The following is a 19,697-nucleotide window of genomic DNA, read 5'->3' as shown; positions in this document are numbered from 1 at the left end:
AGTCTCTGAAATGACTGATCCAGTATTAATTTAAAAACAAAAAACAAAAAACAAAAAAACACCTTGCTGGAGAGACTTCATGCTCCTAATGCTTGTCCTGCGTCATTCGGCAGAATCACAGCCGGCAGTGAGAGATGTGAAACTGATAGCAGTAGAAACAGTTTTCCGTGGAATGAAAGATTATGAGGCTAAATATCCTAATTTCATTCTTCCTTCCACTTCACAGGTTAGTAAGAAATGCCGGCTTGTATTAAAACAAGGACCACTGCTATATTCAGAATCCACCCAGAATTACACTGTTTGAAGCACTCTGCCAAGTACAGGGTGGAGCAAATGTTTTCTAAATTCCTCATATTCAGTATGGAAAGCAAATTTCCCTATTGTTGACAGAGAATTATAGCTTAAAGAGTGCTTCCAGAAATCTCAGAGAATTTAAACTGTGATTTCAGTTCAGTTCAGTTGCTCAGTTGTGTCGGACTCTTTGTGACCCCATGAATCGCAGCACACCAGGCCTCCCTGTCCATCACCAACTCCCGGAGTTCACTCAGACTCACGTCCATCGAGTCCGTGATGCCATCCAGCCATCTTATCCTCTGTCGTCCCCTTCTCCTCCTGCCCTCAATCCCTCCCAGCATCAGAGTCTTTTCCAATGAGTCAACTCTTCGCAGGAGGTGGCCAAAGTACTGGAGTTTCAGCTTGAGCATCATTCCTTCCAAAGAAATCCCAGGGTTGATCTCCTTCAGAATGGATTGGCTGGATCTCCTTGCAGTCCAAGGGACTCTCAAGAGTCTTCTCCAACACCACAGTTCAAACGCATCAATTCTTTGGTGCTCAGCTTTCTTCACAGTCCAACTCTCGCATCCATACATGAAAACGGGAAAAACCATAGCCTTGACTAGACAGATCTTAGTCGGCAAAGTAATGTCTCTGCTTTTGAATATGTTATCTAGGTTGGTCATAACTTTCCTTCCAAGGAGTAAGCGTCTTTTAATTTCATGGCTGCAGTCACCATCTGCAGGGATTCTGGAGCCCAGAAAAATAAAGTCAGGCACTGTTTCCACTGTTTCCCCATCTATTTCCCATGAAGTGATGGGACCGGATGCCATTATGTTCATTTTCTGAATGTTGAGCTTTAAGCCAACTTTTTTACTCCCCACTTTCACTTTCATCAAGAGGTTTTTTAGTTCCTCTTCACTTTCTGCCATAAGGGTGATGTCATCTGCATATCTGAGGTTATTGATATTTCTCCTGGCAATCTTGATTCCAGCTTGTGTTTCTTCCAGTCCAGTATTTCTCATGATGTACTCTGCATATAAGTTAAATAAGCAGGGTGACAATATACAGCCTTGATGTACTCCTTTTCCTATTTGGAACCAGCCTGTTGTTCCATGTCCAGTTCTAACTGTTGCTTCCTGACCTGCATACAGATTTGTGATTTATGACACCTAGGTCCGTCTAGTCGAAGCTATGGTTTTCCCAGTGGTCATGTAGGGATGTGAGAGTTGGACTGTGAAGAAGGGTGAGCTCTGAAGAATTGATGCTTTTGAACTGTGGTGTTGGAGAAGACTCTTGAGAGGCCCTTGGACTGCAAGGAGATCCAGCCAGTCCATTCTAAAGGAGATCAGCCCTGGGATTTCTTTGGAAGGAATGATGCTCAAGCTGAAACTCCAGCACTTTGGCCACCTCATGCGAAGAGTTGACTCATTGGAAAAGATTCTGGTGCTGGGAGGGATTGGGGGCCGGAGGAGAAGGGGATGACAGAGGATGAGATGGCTGGATGGCATCACAGACTCGATGGATGTGAGTCTGAGTAAACTCCGGGAGATGGTGATGGATAGGGAGGCCTGGCATGCTGCGTTTCATGGGGTCGCAAAGAGTCGGACACGACTGAGCAACTGAACTGAACTGAACTGAAACCTTGAAAAACAGGAAAGTGGCACAGAATAGTAAAATGATGGACAAAGAAATCTGAAGCAAATGCAAACTAAATACAAGTGGAGAATATAGTCATTATTTTAGATAAAGTAGAATTCAAAAAAATGAGAAAAGGCATATAATTTATCATTGATATTTAGTAGTAGTGTTAGTCACTCAATCGTGTCTGACTCTGTGATCCCTGGACTATAGTCTGCCAGGCTCCTCTGTCCATGGAATTCTCCAGGCAAGAATACTGGAGTGAGTAGCCATTCCCTTCTCCAGGGGATCTTCCCAACCTACAGATCAAACCCTGGTCTCCCGCATTGCGGGCAGATTCTTTATCATCTGAGCTACCAGGAAATTTGTCATTATATTTAGTAGCTATTATCTTTTATATGGGGCCTCCAGGTGCCGCTAGTGGTATGGAATCCAACTGCCAATGCAGGAGACGCAAGAAATGCCGGTTCCATCCCTGGGTCAGGAAGATTCCCTGGAGGAAGAAATAGTGAAAGTGAAAGTCTCTCAGTCGTGTCCAGCTTGATGGTCACGAGTTTGAGCAAGCCTCGGGAGTTGGTGATGGAGAGGGAAGCCTGGTGTGCTGCAATCCAGGGGGTACAAAGAATGAGTCAGACATGACTGAGTGACTGAACTGAACTGAAATAACTAGACTATACAGTCCATGGAATTCTCCAGGCCAGAATACTGCGGTGGGTAGCAATTCCCTTCTCCAGGGGATCTTCCCAACCCAGGGATCAAACCAGGGTCTCCTGTTAACCCATTCTAGTATTCTTGCCTGGGAAATCCCATGGATATAGGAGGCTGGCAGGCTACAGTCCACACCGCTGCAAAGAGTCAGACACAACCGAGCTTCTGAGCACTCATCTTTTGTATATCAAATAACATGACATCAACACATGTAAAGTAAAAATCTCTGGAAACAAAGAAAAACATGACAAAAAAAAATAAAAATGAGAAATTTTTAAGTATTTCTTCCATGTGACAAGTCAAACCTGCCACAATAGAAAAAGAAGCAAGGAAAAGAGGAACCGAATAATAAACGATAAAATAAAGATCAGTTCAGAAGAGTATGTTGTCTGTAAGATTTGTTTCAGGACTCAGCCCTGCAAGCCTAGCTTCAGACCCCATACCTCTCCTGCTGACACTGAACACAAGCAAAACTACCCCAGAAGCACTTTCACATGTATATCTACATACCAGTGTCTATTTCTCAGAGATAGAGTATCATATGTGAGATTTGATAAAAGATAAATATGCCTTTAGTTGGAATGGATAGAAATGGATTGATTCCTGAAGACAGCAGCAAAGATAAATATGTTTTTAGTTGTAATGGATAGAGCTGGATTCCATTCCTAAAAATTGCAGCAACTCATATGCCTGCCACATCACTAGTGCTTTTATTTTGCCAATCAAAGTGAAAAATGGTTCTCATAATAGCTTTAATTTGTATTACTCTGCCTTCCACGTTTGCTGGTCATTTGCATTTGTTTCTCTATAAACTGCCTGTTCAAGTCCTTACCCACTTAAAATCTAGCTTCTTGAGGGTTTTTGCTATCAATTTGTAGGAGCTGCTTGTATATTAGGATATTAAATCTCTATTATATGTATTCCTAATATTTTTTTCCAACTTGTCGTTTGCAACTTTGGTTTCAGTGTTTTTCAGTGTACAAAAGATTTTCTTTATTTTATTTTATTCATTTTCTAGTTGGAGGATGGCTGCTTTACCACATTGTGCTAGCTTCTGCTGTGCAACAATGTGAGAAAAACAAAATCTTTAATGTAGCCACCCACATCTGTGTTTTCTTTTATAAATTCTGGGCTTTCTGATTTACTTAAGAATTCTCTTATTTTCAAAGTTCATGCATAAAGTCTTCTAAATTTCTTCTTTTTTTTCACATTGAAAGTTTATATCCATCAGAGATATATTAACTGTATGTATTGTGTGAGGAAGAGGTCCAACCTCATTTTCCTCATTATGCACAGCCAGCAACAGATGAATGCTTTTTCTACTTAATTTAAAGGCCACCTTTGTCCTATGTTAATTACTCACATGCTCTCAAGGTTATTTCTGGACTCAGCTACCTTTCTCCCATCTATGTATAGATTCTTACGTCAAGTACACATTGGGGTTTTGGGCTTTTTTTTTTTAATATCTCTGAGTGTTCCATTCTTCTCTCTTTCTGTTTTTTAAGTTGGCTGCAAAGGGTCCTTCCTAGTTGCAGCACTAGGGATCTTTGCTGTATCATGGGGGATCTTTTGTTGCAGTGCTCAGGATAAGTAGTCGCGGCACACCAGGCTTAGTTGTTCCGAGGACTGTGGGATCTTAGTTCCCCAACCAGGGATCAAATCCCAGTCCCGAGTATTGCAAAGCAGATTCTTAACCACTGGACCACCAGGGAAGTTTGAGTTTATCATCACTGCTTCAGAGAATTTTAAATGGTATTAAATAACAGGTTAAATAACATGAAGAGAATCTATTGAATTTGGATTTTGATCCCCAAAACCATCAATCACTCTCGTGAGTGCAGCTTCCAAGGAGATACAGAGATGGAAATTAGGTATGATAGCATTTAGGAAAGAGTGGAAAGTGCAGGTTGTGCTCTTGAAGAATGCAGCAGTGAGAGGAAGGAAGAAGGTGGCATGATGGGTTGAGCGGGAAGCAGGGAAGAAGAAAATTTTTTTAAAGCCCAGGGGAGATTTGAACGTTTGTGGCCCAGAATAAAGGAGTCAGTTAGAAAGAGACTAACTGATGACTACGGATACATATCTACCAAAGAGTTATAAACATCCTTAAACTTCTTCCCCGGAGAAGGCAATGGCACCCGACTCCAGTACTCTTGCCTGGAAAATCCCATGGACAGAGCAGCCTGGTAGGCTGCAGTCCATGGGGTCGCAAAGAGTTGGACATGACTGAGCAACTTCACTTTCACTTTTTGCTTTCATGCATTGGAGAAGGAAATGGCAACCTACTCCAGTGTTCTTGCCTGGAGAATCCCAGGGATGGTGGAGCCTGGTGGGCTGCTGTCTATAGGGTCGCACAGCTGGACATGACTGAAGCGACTTAACAGCAGCAGCAGCAACAAACTTCTTCCCAAAAGAACTAAAATATTGTGATTATCAGAATATAGTGTTAGTTAGTTTCATGCTCTGTATAATGTATACTGCCATTAAGGTTTGCTACAGTCTTAATTCAACATTAAGCCCTATATTAAAAGTATAAATGAATCAATACATAAATTAAATCAGCTGTATCCTCCCCACTGGTAAAAATAATAATGAAGCTAATTTTTTTTCCATCAAATATGATTCTGAGGACCAACCCTGGGAGAGGAGCTTGATGGAAGGAGGTTCCACAGGAAGTCTGCTTCTTGATAACCAAGGTTTCAACAATGGTTTTACCTAACATTTGCCTGTTTCTTTTTATTCTATTCTAAGCAGTGCATGCTTGCTCAGTTGTGTCCAACTCTTTATGACCCCATGGGCTGTATATAGCCTGCCAGGCTCTTCTGTCCATGGGATTCCCCAGACAAGAATATTGGAGTGGGTTGCCATTTCCTTCTCCAGGGGATCTTCCCAACCCAGGGATCAAACCCACATCTCTTGCATCTCCTGTACCAGCAAGCAGGTTCTTTACCACTGAGCCACCTGGGAAGCCTGTTACAAGAAGGGTGGGGGCTAAACCTGCACCCTTGGCTCTGGGCAGTGGTTTCCAAACTTGTCTGCACATGAGAATTACCTGTGGAAATTAAAAAAAAAAAAAAACTTAACATCCAGGTGGCACTCCAGGCCACTTAAATCAGAGTCTCTTGAGACTTCACTGTATTTTTTTTTTTTTTTAAGCTTCTCAGATGATTCTAATATTCAGTAAATCTTGTGAACCACTGATCTGGGCCTTGGAATCAGCTGACCATGTCATGCTGTTTTCCAAAACTGGGACATGTGAGTTTTGGCAAGGTCTATGTGTAGAAATATCAGAGACATATGACCAAGATTGCATCATGGGGCAGGATATATTCTCTGTAAGCCAGTTCACTTAGAGTGTCCTTCAAAGAAAATGTTACTGATACCTTGAATGGGGGTACTTTCCAAATGGATTTTAACATGAGCAGGAATCACAGTGTTTGCATAAAGAGGTGTTTCATCACTGCTCAGGAAAAAAAAGGTTTAAATATCACAGGAAATGAAAAAGAAGCTACTTCTGATATGGAGTTAAATGTGAGAATTTAATTCCAAAGAACAAGAAAAGAGTCATTTGTTTTGTAGTTTCTCAGGAAGCAAATATTTATTTTTCAACTCCCCCTAAGGTTGAAATGATTTTAAAACAGTTGCCAAGAGACATTTAAAAATTAACTATATTACAAATTGTTTTGACATACAAGCACCTAGAACAAACATATATTCACACCCACCTTAAAAATCAAAGCTTCCAAAACTAAAATTATATTTAATGGGAAACAAAATGAGTTTTACTGAAATTTGAAGAAATAGAAAGCTAAGGTGTCATGCTGACAGCTGAGAAGCAAAAAGAAATATTTGTTAGTGTTTTTTATTTCCTGGGGTCAGTCTTTTTGCAATCCTTTAACTCAGTTCAGTTCAGTTCAGTCGCTCAGTTGTGTCCAACTCTTTGTGACCCCATGAATTGCAGCACGCCAGGCCTCCCTGTCCATCACCAACTCCCGGAGTTCACTCAGACTCACGTCCATCGAGTCCGTGATGCCATCCAGCCATCTCATCCTCGGTCGTCCCCTTCTCCTCCTGCCCCCAATCCCTCCCAGCATCAAGGTCTTTCCCAATGAGTCAACTCTTCGCATGAGGTGGCCAAAGTACTGGAGTTTCAGCTTGAGCATCATTCCTTCCAAAGAAATCCCAGGGTTGATCTCCTTCAGAATGGACTGGTTGGATCTCCTTGCAGTCCAAGGGACTCTCAAGAGTCTTCTCCAACACCACAGTTCAAAAGCATCAATTCTTTGGCCCTCAGCCTTCAAAAATCATAGCCTTGACTAGATGGACCTTAGTCGGCAAAGTAATGGAGAACAGGAAATTGAGTACTGAGTTTATCACCCAGAGAATCCTCTAAAAATGAGGGAGATTTCCACTTTTATGTAATTGAGTGTACACAAACAATTTCCAAGCTTAAGATTTTTTTTTTTGGCCACACTGAATTTCAACACCTGGACCGCCAAGGAAGTCCCCAAGCTTAAGATTTAGAGTACAAAGACCTAGGTTAGAACTCCAGCTCTGCTAGGTACTTGTAGGTGACCTTGGATAATGATTAAACTGATTCTAAACATCAGTTTTATCATGTTTAAAATGGGCTTTCCCAATAACTCAGCAGATAAAGATTCTGCCTGTGATTCAGGAGACACAGGAAACTCGAGTTCTATCCCTGGGTTGGGAAGGTGCCCTGGAGAAGGAAATGGCAACCCACTGCAGTATTGTTGCCTGAAATATTCCATGGTCAGCGGAGCCTGGTGGGCTACAGTCCGTGGGGTTGCAGAGTCAGACACAACTGAGTGTGAGCAAGAGAAGCAATAATTATTATGATAACGATCCTTAGATACCTGCAATGGACCTTGTTTACAAAGTGCACAATTCCACGCCTAGCACAAGGTAAATGTTCAATAGCTGGTGCTCATCCCGCTGCTGCTGCTGCTGCTGCTGCTAAGTCGCTTCAGTGTCCGGCTCTGTGCGACCCCATAGATGGCAGCCCACCAGGCTGTCCCTGGGATCCTCCAGGCAAGAACACTGGAGTGGGTTGCCATTTCCTTCTTCAATGCATGAAAGCAAAAGGTGAAAGTGAAGTCACTCAATTGTGTCCGACTCTTAGTGACCCCATGGACTGCATCCTACCAGGTTCCTCCATCCATGGGATTTTCCAGGCAAGAGTACTCGAGTGGGTTGCCAGTGCCTTCTCCACTCATCCCACTAGCCATATCTTATTTATAGACTAAGAGACCCAGAGAAATGCCCCTCTCTGTCACTATCTGATACATAAAGTTCATATGGAAACAGCTAAAATGTTTTGACTTTAATAAAAAGACATGGGGTGGGGCCCACTGCGGAAGACTGGGGTTGCCAGCTGCCTGTCTTTTTAATGGAAATTTTAAGAGATATTTATAAGAAGTGTTTACTAAACTAATCCCAAGACTCCAATCCCTTGGGCATTCTGGGATTTTGTAGGGAAAGTGTAGTCAGGTTGAGATCACGTGAGCAGACAGAGCTGGGAACTGGGCTCTGCCCTGGGGCTCATGGTCTGGCATGAGGAATGACTCATGTAAATTGATAAATTGAGTGATATTTTTATATTAATTTCTCATTTAAATACTTTCTTCTTTGCAATCACCCTCTATTTTTTTCAATCTTCTAACTTTATTGAGGCTTTCAACTGCTAAGTCAGAGATCTCTCTTGGTAAATGTCACATTGCACTTGAAAATCTGTGTGTTATTTTCAAATATCTTTTGATATTGATTTCTAATGTAATTCCACAATGATAAGAGAACAGATTCTATATGATTTCAATGCCATTAGATCATGAAATTTTTGAATCTTATGTCCCGGGATATGTTTCAGTATCATCTAGTTTATGGGAAATTGAATAGAATTTGTATCCTACTGCGGTGTGAAAAACTGTATAAATCTTAATCATGCTGAATTGGTTCATAGTGCTTTTCAGGCCTACTATATCCTACTTTTCTGTATATGTGCTGTGTGCTCTGTCTCTCAGTTGTGTCTGACTGTTTGCAACCCTATGGACTGTAGCCCACCAGGCTCTTCTGTCCATGGGATTCTACAGACAAGAATATTGGAGTTGGTTGCCATTTCCTCCTCCAGGGGATCTTCCCAACCCAGGGATCGAATCTGCCTCTCTTTTGTCTCCTGCATTGGCAGGCAAGTTCCTTACCACTAGTGCTATCTATTCATTCTAATAATTTTTGAGAGTTTGATATTGAAACTCCAACTAGAAATCTTACTTTATCTACTTTAAAAAATATTTTAGTATACAGTGAAACTATATGTAACTTGGTTCTGTATTTTCCAAGTCTCCTGTAAATGTCATTATGCTTTCATAATTTAAAAAATTTAAAAAAAAAGAAATTGAGTGATTTCAGGGGGGAAAAAAAGACACATGGTTTCATTTAAAAAGGCATTATTCTGGACCTTCACTCTGACCCCTCAGCTGGGATTACTCTCCTCCTGAAGTACTGTCCCTGTCTCTTCTTGGTCACCCTAGTGCCCTATCTCCAGTAAAAAACTAAAAATACACTGAGTATAAACTATCAGTTTACTGTTAAATTTTCCAGATTGCCTTGAAGACATAACTGTCTCCCATCAGCATATCAGCTCATGCTGGCTTTCTCCTTAATCTCTGCTGCCACCACCATTTCCATAATGCAGACTCCTTTATATCTCATATGCCCCATCTTCAGTGCCACCGGGTACTGCCCTCTGGGACACGCATTATTTCAATACCATTTTCCCAGTCTTCCCTTCTGCCCGAGACTCCTCCATCAGTCCATGGCCTTTCTAACCATTTTTCACACTGCAAATGTGGGAGGAACATCATCATTACTTCGCTTCACTATTTTTTAATTTGATTTTCATTTTATATTGGAGTGTAGTTGATTGACAATGTGCTAGTTTAGAGTGTACAGCAAAGTGATTCACCTATACCTGGGATTTTATAAGCCCCTAAATCTCAAGCTTTTCAAATATTGCTTCTTCTCCATACTCCTTATTCTTTCTGTAACTGAATGTGAGGTCCAGCTGCTCACCACCCAAAGCCAATAAAGATTGCTGGAAAGGAAAGTTTGCTTGATTTTGGATGCTGGCACCCGAGCAGTGGGGGAAGTGTGGGTGGATGCCTGTCCAAAGACCAGCTCCTCCCCGCCCAACCCTCAAGGGGCAAGAGCCTTTATAGACTGAGGGAGGGGGCTGTGTATTGAAACAACAGAGTCAGTTCTGATGGTCATCTTGAAATTGGTGGTCTGACCAGCGTCATCTTGGTTGTTTTAAGAACAGTTCATCTTCAGTTCCGTGTTCAGTTTGTTCCCATTTCTTTAAGGCCAATTGGTTTTCCCTATATGGTGGCTCTGTGGTAAAGAATCCACGTGCAATGCAGGAGATACAGGTTTGATCTCTGGGTTGGGAAGATCCCCTGGAGAAGACAATGGCAACCCACTCCAGTATTGTTGCCTAGGAAATCCTATGGACAGAGGAGCCTGGCAGGCTACAGTTTATGGGGCTGCAAGAGTTGGATACAACTTCAGCTACAAAACCACCATCAGCATGTCATGGCTCTAGGCTGGTCAACATGTAGTCAGCTTCTTCACTCTCTATGAAGACAACTCACAGGTTATGGCTCAGAACATTCCCTACAGCCCATGAGAAGGAACTAAAGGTCCTTGACTAGGCTTAATAACTACATAATTATTATTGGTCTCCTTCGACTGTTTTCCTTTTTTTTCCTGCATTTTCTCACTTCTTTGATTAAATTTGTTCTTTGGCTAAACTTCTTCACAGACAGAAGGCAGGCTGAGGATATGGGGGACAAGGCCTATAGAATCCCGCTCCATTTCATTTCTTCTGAAATTGTGATTATATGTACCTCAGACCCTCACATTCCATCCTCTGTATCTCAATCTCTCTTTATATTTTACACATCCTTTTCTGTCTGTGCTTTCTTCTGACTACTCTTTTTGTGTTTGTCTTCCTGCTTTGCTAATTTTCTCTTTGTGCTCACTCAGTCACGCCTGACTCATACAACCCCATGGACTGTAGCCTGCCAGGCTCCTCTGTCCATGGGATTTTCCAGGCAAGAATACTGGAATGCGTTTCCCTTTCCTTCACTATCTCTAATTTTCTCTTTAGCTGTATTTGATATTCTGTTAAATTTATGTGCTTCATTGATAAAATTTCTATTTGATTAAAATATTTTTGAGCAGATAAGAAAAGACATATGATTAAAAAAACCTAAATGATATTGAAATGTATGAATTAAAAATATTCTATTCCCTCCTTATCTGCCCCAAAGGGTAATCATTTCTGTTAGTTTTTTGTGTATGTTTCCCATGTTTCTTTATGCAGATAAAGCATATATGCATTCTTATCATTCTCTTTCTTATGCTAAATTTAGCAATACCAGATATGCAATTATGAATCTAATTTTTTCACTTAAAAGTATACCTGAGAGATGTTGCAATCTGATTATTTTTAAATCTTCCCAGTCCTAATAAATAATCTCCAACTATTCATTTCTAAAATTCCTTCTTCATTTCTATAAATATTCCATACACAATTATTTTACATTCTATGTCTAATAATTCCAGTCCCTGGTGTCTTCACACAGAAGGTATAGATTAAGCTAACTTTCAGTCATAGTGACTTATTCCCTTGAATGTTCAGTGATCTTTGAGCTATCAGTTCAGTTCAGTCACTCAGTTGTGTCCGACTCTTTGCGACCCTATGAATCGCAGCACGCCAGGCCTCCCTGTCCATCACCAACTCCCGGAGTTCACTCAGATTCACGTCCATCGAGTCCGTGATGCCATCCAGCCATCTCATCCTCTGTCGTCCCCTTCTCCTCCTGCCCCCAATCCCTCCCAGCATCAAGGTCTTTCCCAATGAGTCCACTCTTCGCATGAGGTGGCCAAAGTACTGGAGTTTCAGCTTCAGCATCATTCCTTCCAAAGAAATCCCAGGGTTGATTTCCTTCAGAATGGACCGGTTGGATCTGTTTGCAGTCGAAGGGACTCTCAAGAGTCTTCTCCAACACCACAGTTCAAAAGCATCAATTCTTTGGCATTCAGCTTTCCTCACAGTCCAACTCTCACATCCATACATGACCACTGGAAAACCATAGCCTTGATTAGACGGACCTTTGTTGGCAAAGTAATGTCTCTGCTTTTCAATATGCTATCTAGGTTGGTTATAACTTTCCTTCCAAGGAGTAAGTGTCTTTTAATTTCATGGCTGCAGTCACCATCTGCAGTGATTTTGGAGCCCCCCAAAATAAAGTCTGACACTGTTTCCCCTGTCTCCTCATCTATTTGCCATAAAGTGATGGGACCAGATGCCATGATCTTCGTTTTCTGAATGTTGAGCTTTAAGCCAACTTTTTCGCTCTCCTCTTTCATCAAGAGGCTCTTTAGTTTTCTTCACTTTCTGCCATAAGGGTGGTGTCATCTGTATATCTGAGGTTATTGATATTTCTCCCAGCAATCCTGATTCCAGCTTATGCTTCTTCCAGCCCAGCATTTCTCATGATGTACTCTGCATATAAGTTAAATAAGCAGGGTGACAATATACAGCCTTGACGTACTCCTTTTCCTATTTGGAACCAGTCTGTTGTTCCATGTCCAGTTCTAACTGTTGCTTCCTGACCTGCATATAGGTTTCTCATAGTAATTAACGGGGATCCTGAGGATCTAAATTGAAGATGAGTTCTTCCAGAATGAATTTGCATTGGTTTCTGCCAGGAACTCAGAGCAAAGAGTGTTAGTGACCTGAAGTAACTTCAGTACCATTCCAGAATCTTCCATGTAATCCACGTTTTTCATTTAGTCTCCCCTATCCCACATGTCGGGGCCAAAATTTAGGTCTCCGTAGAAACACTGACTGACTTCCCTGGTGGCTCAGCAGTAAAGAATCTACCTGCAATGCAGGAGACACAGGAGATTTGGGTTTGATCCCTGGGCCGGGAAGATCTCCTAGAGGAGGGCATGGCAACCCACTCCAATATTCTTGCCTGGAGAATCTCATGGACAGAGGAGCCTGGTGGGTTACAGTCTATATGGTCACAAAGAGTTGGACACGACTGAATTGACTGAGCACACTCACAGAGACATTGACAACAGGTGTTGCCCTGGATATGTTTCTGGGCTTCCATTTAATTGATCTCTCTCTTTAAGTGCCAGCACCACTTTACTTATCACAGTTTTATGGTACAGTTACTATCTGGAGGCCTTCCCGGGCTCCCAGTGCAGGAGACACAAGAGACATGAGTTCTATCCTTGGGTCAAGAAGATCCCTTGGAGTGGGAAATGGCAACCCATTCCAGTATTCTTGCCTGGAAAATTCCATGCACAGAGGAGCCTGGTGGGCTGTTGTCCATGGGGTTGTAAAGAGTCAGAAATGACTGAGCAACTGAGCATGACGCGCACATCCTATCTGGTAGAGAAAACCTTTTTGAAATTGTCTAGGCTTTCCATGATCATTTACTTTCCCCAATGGTCTTTCCTTTATTTATTTTTTTAAGCATGGTTTCTCTGGAGTCGTTTTGTCGTTGTTGTTTGGGGGACAGGACTTTGGTTTTGGTTTTTTGCTTGTTTTCTGGCTGCTTTTTGCAGCAGCTTAGTTCCCTGACCAGGGCTGCAACTCAAACCCACTGCAGCAGAAGTTGGGATTCTCAACCACTGGATGACCAGGAAAATTCTCCAAATAATCTTTCTTTCTTCTTCCTTTTTTTTTTCAACCATTTTTATTAGTAGTATTTTTTTTTAAATATTTATGTGGCTGCACCAGGTCTTAGCTGTGGCATGCTGGCTCTTTAGCTGTGGCACGCAGGCTGTTAGTTGCAGCATGCAGGATCTAGTTCCCTGACCAGGGATTGAACCTGAGACACTGGTATTGGGAGTGTGGAGTCTTAACCCCTGGACCACCAGGGATGTCACCCACAATGATCTTTTAAACTGTTCACCCACGGACTTTTGTGAAGTGAAACAAGCTATGAGGACTTATCAAGAAAATGATGGCAGAGGTATGTTAACCACAAACCCTACACCAACACAAGTAGGAATGAAAACAAAGCAAAAGCAAGAAAAAGTACTTCCAGCAGGCTATAGCTGGGAAAGGCCTCAAGAAGATTGCAGCCTTTTATTGCCCTTTGGAACAAACTGAGAGTTCCATGACCTGACACCAGTTTCCAGCTTGTGACCACAATGCAGTGTCATAGATTGTAAGTGGAGGCAATTCTGAAGGTTCCCACACTCTGAGTCCTGGGGGCATGGGAAAGCTTCTGGAAGAATAAGAAGCACTCCCATTGGGGCCCACTGGCTCATCATTGATTGCCAAGGGACCTGGTGTTGCAAGAGATTCTGGTCTGCCAAGCACATGATCGTCTTTCTCTGTTATCATTTCCTATCAGATTGGGGCAGTATCTAGAGACAAGACTACTTCACAATTCCAGAGAACATGGAATAATCCTATGCTGACACATTTGAAAAGGCAAATGAAAAGAGGTGAATAATTACTATCTAGAGTCTCCTGTGTCTCCGGCATTTCAGGCAAATTCTTCATCTGCTGAGCCATCGGGGAAGCCCCTAAAATAACTAAACAACATATTTTAAATGTCCTACGTGAGAGAAAGAAGGAATTCTTTCCAATTTACAAATACCAATGTACTGATGCTTTGACTAGATAATGCACAAGAGAAAATTAGAGATATCAAAGTTGATTTATAAAACGTTCTAGAATAAAGTATTAAGTAGAACCTGGGAGCAGACTTAATTAGCAGTATACTATGACTATGTATTACAAGAATGCAAAGGTGGCTAAATGTTAGAAAATTTATATTAATGTTGACCAAGTGGGAAAAGCATATAGTCCCATGGCAGATTTCAATAAAACATTCATAAAATTTAATGTCCATTCTTAATAAAAGGTCTTTGTAAAATGAGATTAAGTGAATAATTTCCTTACTGTCAAAACATATCTCATACCAAAAACCAATACCATGCTTAGCAATCAAACATTTATAATCTCTATAATATGACATTGTTTTTATGTGATAGACATTGTAATTAGCAAAAGAACAAAATAAGAAGTTTAAATACTGGAATGAAAAAGACAAAATTATCGTTATTTGCAGATAATAGGAAGTTTAAAATTCAGCAGAAAATTTTTGAAAAGTAAAAAGTTGATAAGGTTTTCATGATATGATATTAATATTCAGTACCCAAAGTCTTACAATGTATTATAAATATAACCCAAATTTAGTCCATCTTAAAAGTATATTAATTTATATAAATAAATTTTAATTACATGAAAAAAACAGAAAACTACTAAGAAATAGAAAATAATATATGAGTAAGTGAAAAGGCATCCCCTATGGAATACAGAATATTCTAGAATACAGAAATATTCTAGTATAAATTCTTACAAAATATTTAATCTACAAAATCATCCTATTTCTGGTCCAAATTCCAACATGATATTTACAGAAAGAAGCATTTTTTAAAAGTATTCCAACAGTAGGAAATATATGGTATCTCAAATCAATGGTGACTGGTAAAAGCTAATCACAGAAATAATTAGGCTATTGTAACTATGATGAATACTGTGAAAGAAAAATACAGGTCAGTGTGGAATGTTTTAAATAAAATGCAGGTTCTTGTTTCATTCATTACATAAAATAAATTCCAAGTACAACAAAATATTTTAAAGTAAAAACCAAAATTACATAAACACTAGGAGAGAAACTGGACAATTGTTTTTATAATGATGTGTGGAAAGTCTGAGCACGTCATGATAGCCAGTGATCACAAACAAAAGATTAAGAACCTCAACTATGCAACGGTGAAAACTTTACAACGCAGAACAAAAAGGAGCCCTGTAAAGGAAGAAAAGTTAGAAGACAAAGGACAAATGGGAGATGCGTGCAACACAAATGGCGGACAACCCGCTGCTACTCTGATTCGAAGAGTTGTGTAGTCCTTGCGAATACATCATTCTTCCTCCCAAGGGAAAAAGTATTGGTTCTTCAGCTCACGGAATTTGTCTCCTATCTCTACTGACCCACTCCCATAGGCTTTGAAGGTGGAGGGAGAGGGATGACCACTGGCAGATCCTATCACTCACTCCTGCCAGAATTGTCAAGCACCCTTCACACACACACACCCCCACACACAGTATGTGAACATATCATACATACATGTACCACACATGTATACACACATGACAACATATATGTGCACCCGTGTACCACACACACACACCCCACGAACAGACCATATGCACATTCACCACACAATGACACGTGTGTACAGACACAGCAGGCAACATAAAATGCACACATGCATCACTACACACTATACACGCACACTCCATATGAGCATACCATATGCACATGCAGCACCCAATACACACGTGTGTACACACAACCAACAGCACGCACATGCACACGTGTACCGTATACACAGTATATACACACACACATGCTCGCGCCCTTTGGGCACTTTATTGAGGAATCAGACCTGCTAGTCTGTGGTGTGCACCTTCCAGGAATACTGTTCAGCTGTTCCCAAGCTCTGCATTCTTTCCGGATCCAGAACCTTGCCCTGGAATGTGGTCCTGGAGGGGGTATGACCTGTCTGCCCCCAGAATGGAATCAGAGGCACTCCGCAGCCTGCTTCCTGATTCCGGGCACAGGACAGGCTTTTCCTCCCTCTGCTGAAGGGCTCTGCTTCCGTGAAACAAAGCCAGAGTGTGCGGTGAGCTGAAGTCCCAGGCCTCCTCAGATTCTGCTGTTAGGGTGTCTGTCTTAGTCCCTGATGGTTTTAGGAAACCCCCTTCCCTCCCCAGTTTTGGCAGCATCTTCTGGGGGACTCAGGGCAAGGGGAGCCTCTAATCATGAGTGACCGTAGGAGGCCACTGTGAACCATAAGCTGTTATATGACAACTTGTCCAGCCATGGTCACAGAAATTCCCCAGAATGTGCATAATCGAGGGACAGAGTCCCTGCGGCAAAGTCACCCATGGAGGCCACCCATGGAGGCCACCCGCGGAGGCCACATGGCTCCAGTGCTGTGGTGGCTCAGACTACTGCTGAAGCCCTCTCTGAAGATTGCCATCACAGCCTGCAGCACATTTTGGGAGCGGTATTCTGAGTCCATAAGTGAAATCTTTTCCAGACTGTATTCAGTTTCTGGAAATAGGTAAAACCATTTGCCACATGTTCTAGTGCTTTTGTTTTTGTGTTTTGGGCCGAGCCTCGTGGCCTATGGGATCCTAGTTCCCTGACTAGAGATCAAACCCCCACCCCTTGCAGGGGAAGCACGAAATCTTAATCACTGGACCACCTGGGAAGTTCTCAGCCTATTCTAGTTTATAAAAGAAATGTCCATAGAGAATAGAATTGTGGTTGCCAAGGGGGTAGAGGGGGAAGGGAGTGGGTGGTGGGGTTAGCAGATGCAAGCTACTATATGTCAAATGGATAAACACTGAGGTCCTACTGTATAGCACAGGGAACTCTACTCGATATCCTGTAATGACCCTTAATAAAAAAGAATATGAAAAAAAGAATGTATATATAACCGACTCACTTCGCTGTACAGTAGAAATGAACACAACATTATAAATCAACGATACCTCAAGAAAAAATTAAATAAAAAATGCCTAACAGGCTAAGTTTTAGTGATACATATTTTGTATGCGTGTATAACGTTTTCACCATATGTAGAGAAACAGAGACAGAAACCCACGAGGTAATAAACCTATGCAGTGTTCTTTGGTAACTCATAAACACATTTTGAAGGCAATTCCCAAAGGGGATTTCTGAAGACTTTTTAAAAACACTAATAGCATCAGTAGAATAAGTATTTAGTTTTTCAAAGTATCTACTTGGAAGGAGTACAATTTAGATGAAAATCTAGCATGTTTTGGGGGGGAAAGTCTCATTAGAGTCACAAACTGTCTAGCAGATGTCCTCTTCTTTCTAAACGTTCTTAGGCTTAGTTCTAAACGTTCAAAGGCTTAGTCAGCATATCTTCCTTTCCTATATGAACCTCACTACCTCCCTCCAGCAACCAGCCAATCTGATGGACCATCAGTTCTTCCATTTTCACGCTGGAAATGTCTCCCTCTATTGTGACTTTTAATGTCTCTTCATGAAATGTCCTGCCTTTGTTCATATTCTTATACCCCTCCCCACTTCTATTACTGGAATTTCCCTCTTAGATTCCTCCATCTGAAAAAACCCTCCTAATCCTTCAAGGTCCAGCTCAATCTCCACCTGAGTAAATGTTGCTACCCACTTCCTTCTTTTTTGCACCCCTCCTCTCTTGTGATTCAAGCTTCCCTAGTGGCTCAGATGGTACAGAATCTGCCTGCAATGCAGGAGACTGGAGCTCAATTCCTGGGTCAGGAAGATCCCCTGGAGAAGGGAATGGCTAACCACTCTAGTATTCTTGCCTGGAGCATTCCGTGGACAGAGGAGCCTGGCCAGCTATAGTTCATGGGGTCACAGAATTGGACACGACTAAACAACTAACACTTGCCTGTTGTCCTTCCGCTTGTAGGGTAGAAACTCCATCACTGAAGGCACTCAGCAAAGTTTGCTGGGTGTTGTGAAATGAAACCTGGACTGATGTCTTAATCACAGGGAACATTCAGGGTCAAATGAAAGCAGATGACATCAGTTTGTTTCAGTCGGGCAAGAGTCCAGTCTGCTCACGATGAATGCTAAACTAGCAGATGGGACTGTATTTCACACTTCCGTTCTCATTCCTTTGAAAGTATACTGGGAAGTTGCCTGGCTACACTCCAGACAGGACACACGACAAGTCCTCCTTAGAGTTTAAGAAACATGCCTCAGACAGATATGATCCACTGGAAGCCATCAGTTAGAGAAGAGTAGTGTTAGGCAAAAAAAGAAAACAGTATTGTCTGGGAATAGAAAGGTCAAAGACACAGGCTGTGCAAGTGAGGTTGGAAATCACACCTAGCCTTTGGACAGGGAACATTTTGGTCAGTTGTCTGATGTTCACCTGGCTTCCTACTTCCATATTCATTTCTTGCTTCATTTTTGCTGGTGCCAGAGAAAGTATATTTGGGTGTAACTTCTGGAAAAAAAATATCAGCGGAACTAGCTTTGAATTATCTAATCATTTTTTGCCCTTGCAGAAGGATTTTATGGGTTTTGTTATTGGTGTGTAAGATTTTATGTAGGGAATGATAGATTATTAAGGAAGTATGGGAATCAACAATGCCCAACCATATAGGGAACACTTTATTTGCGGCAAATATGTTTAACAAAGGGTTAAGTCTTACTATTAACCACTAATTTGACATGGCTACCAAGGCTCTATACTTAGCAGGAAGGACCACCAGTCATGCATTTTTCCAAATGACAGACAGGCTCAAAGAGTGGGCTCAAGGGTGGACTCAGAGCAACTCCAAGCCAACTAGACAATGACATTCAGCAAACCAGTAGTTAAAAACAAACCTGTGGTGATTCAGCAAGCTTATTCCTGAGGCGGGAAGGGGCGGGGAGGGAAATGTCTACATACTTTTGTCTTAGCATAAGTGCTGAGTTCAGAACATTTCCAAATCACAATATAACTCGGATTATGTTAAGCTATGATTTCGTTCACAGGGAGTCAAATTCCATCCCTGTGTTCTATGAATGTTGGTTTTTGTCTTTCTGTTTTGTTTGTTTTTTAAGAAAAGCTTTCCTTTCACTGTAAGTATTCTTTATAAATCTTACAAATATAAATAACTCTAATGGCTTATCACCACCCTCAGAGTGGGGTTCCTGAGGAATCTTTTCAGAATTAGATAGGCATTCACTCAGGTCAGAGAATTTTGGAGCTTCTCAATGGAAATGCTGAAAAGTTCAGTACAGCTGAGCATCCTCTCCAACAGGCTCAAGCCTCAGACTCTCATTCCACTCAGAAAGCATCTGCTCAGAATAGGTTGTTTTTCTCGCTGCTCAGCTACAACACTTTGTTTCAGTTTACCGGAGCACAGCATGGTGGTTGACCAAGCA

Source organism: Ovis aries, chromosome 2, assembly GCF_016772045.2.
Source record: "Ovis aries strain OAR_USU_Benz2616 breed Rambouillet chromosome 2, ARS-UI_Ramb_v3.0, whole genome shotgun sequence".
Taxonomy (NCBI): Eukaryota; Metazoa; Chordata; class Mammalia; order Artiodactyla; family Bovidae; genus Ovis; species Ovis aries.
This window is presented reverse-complemented; position numbering follows the sequence as displayed.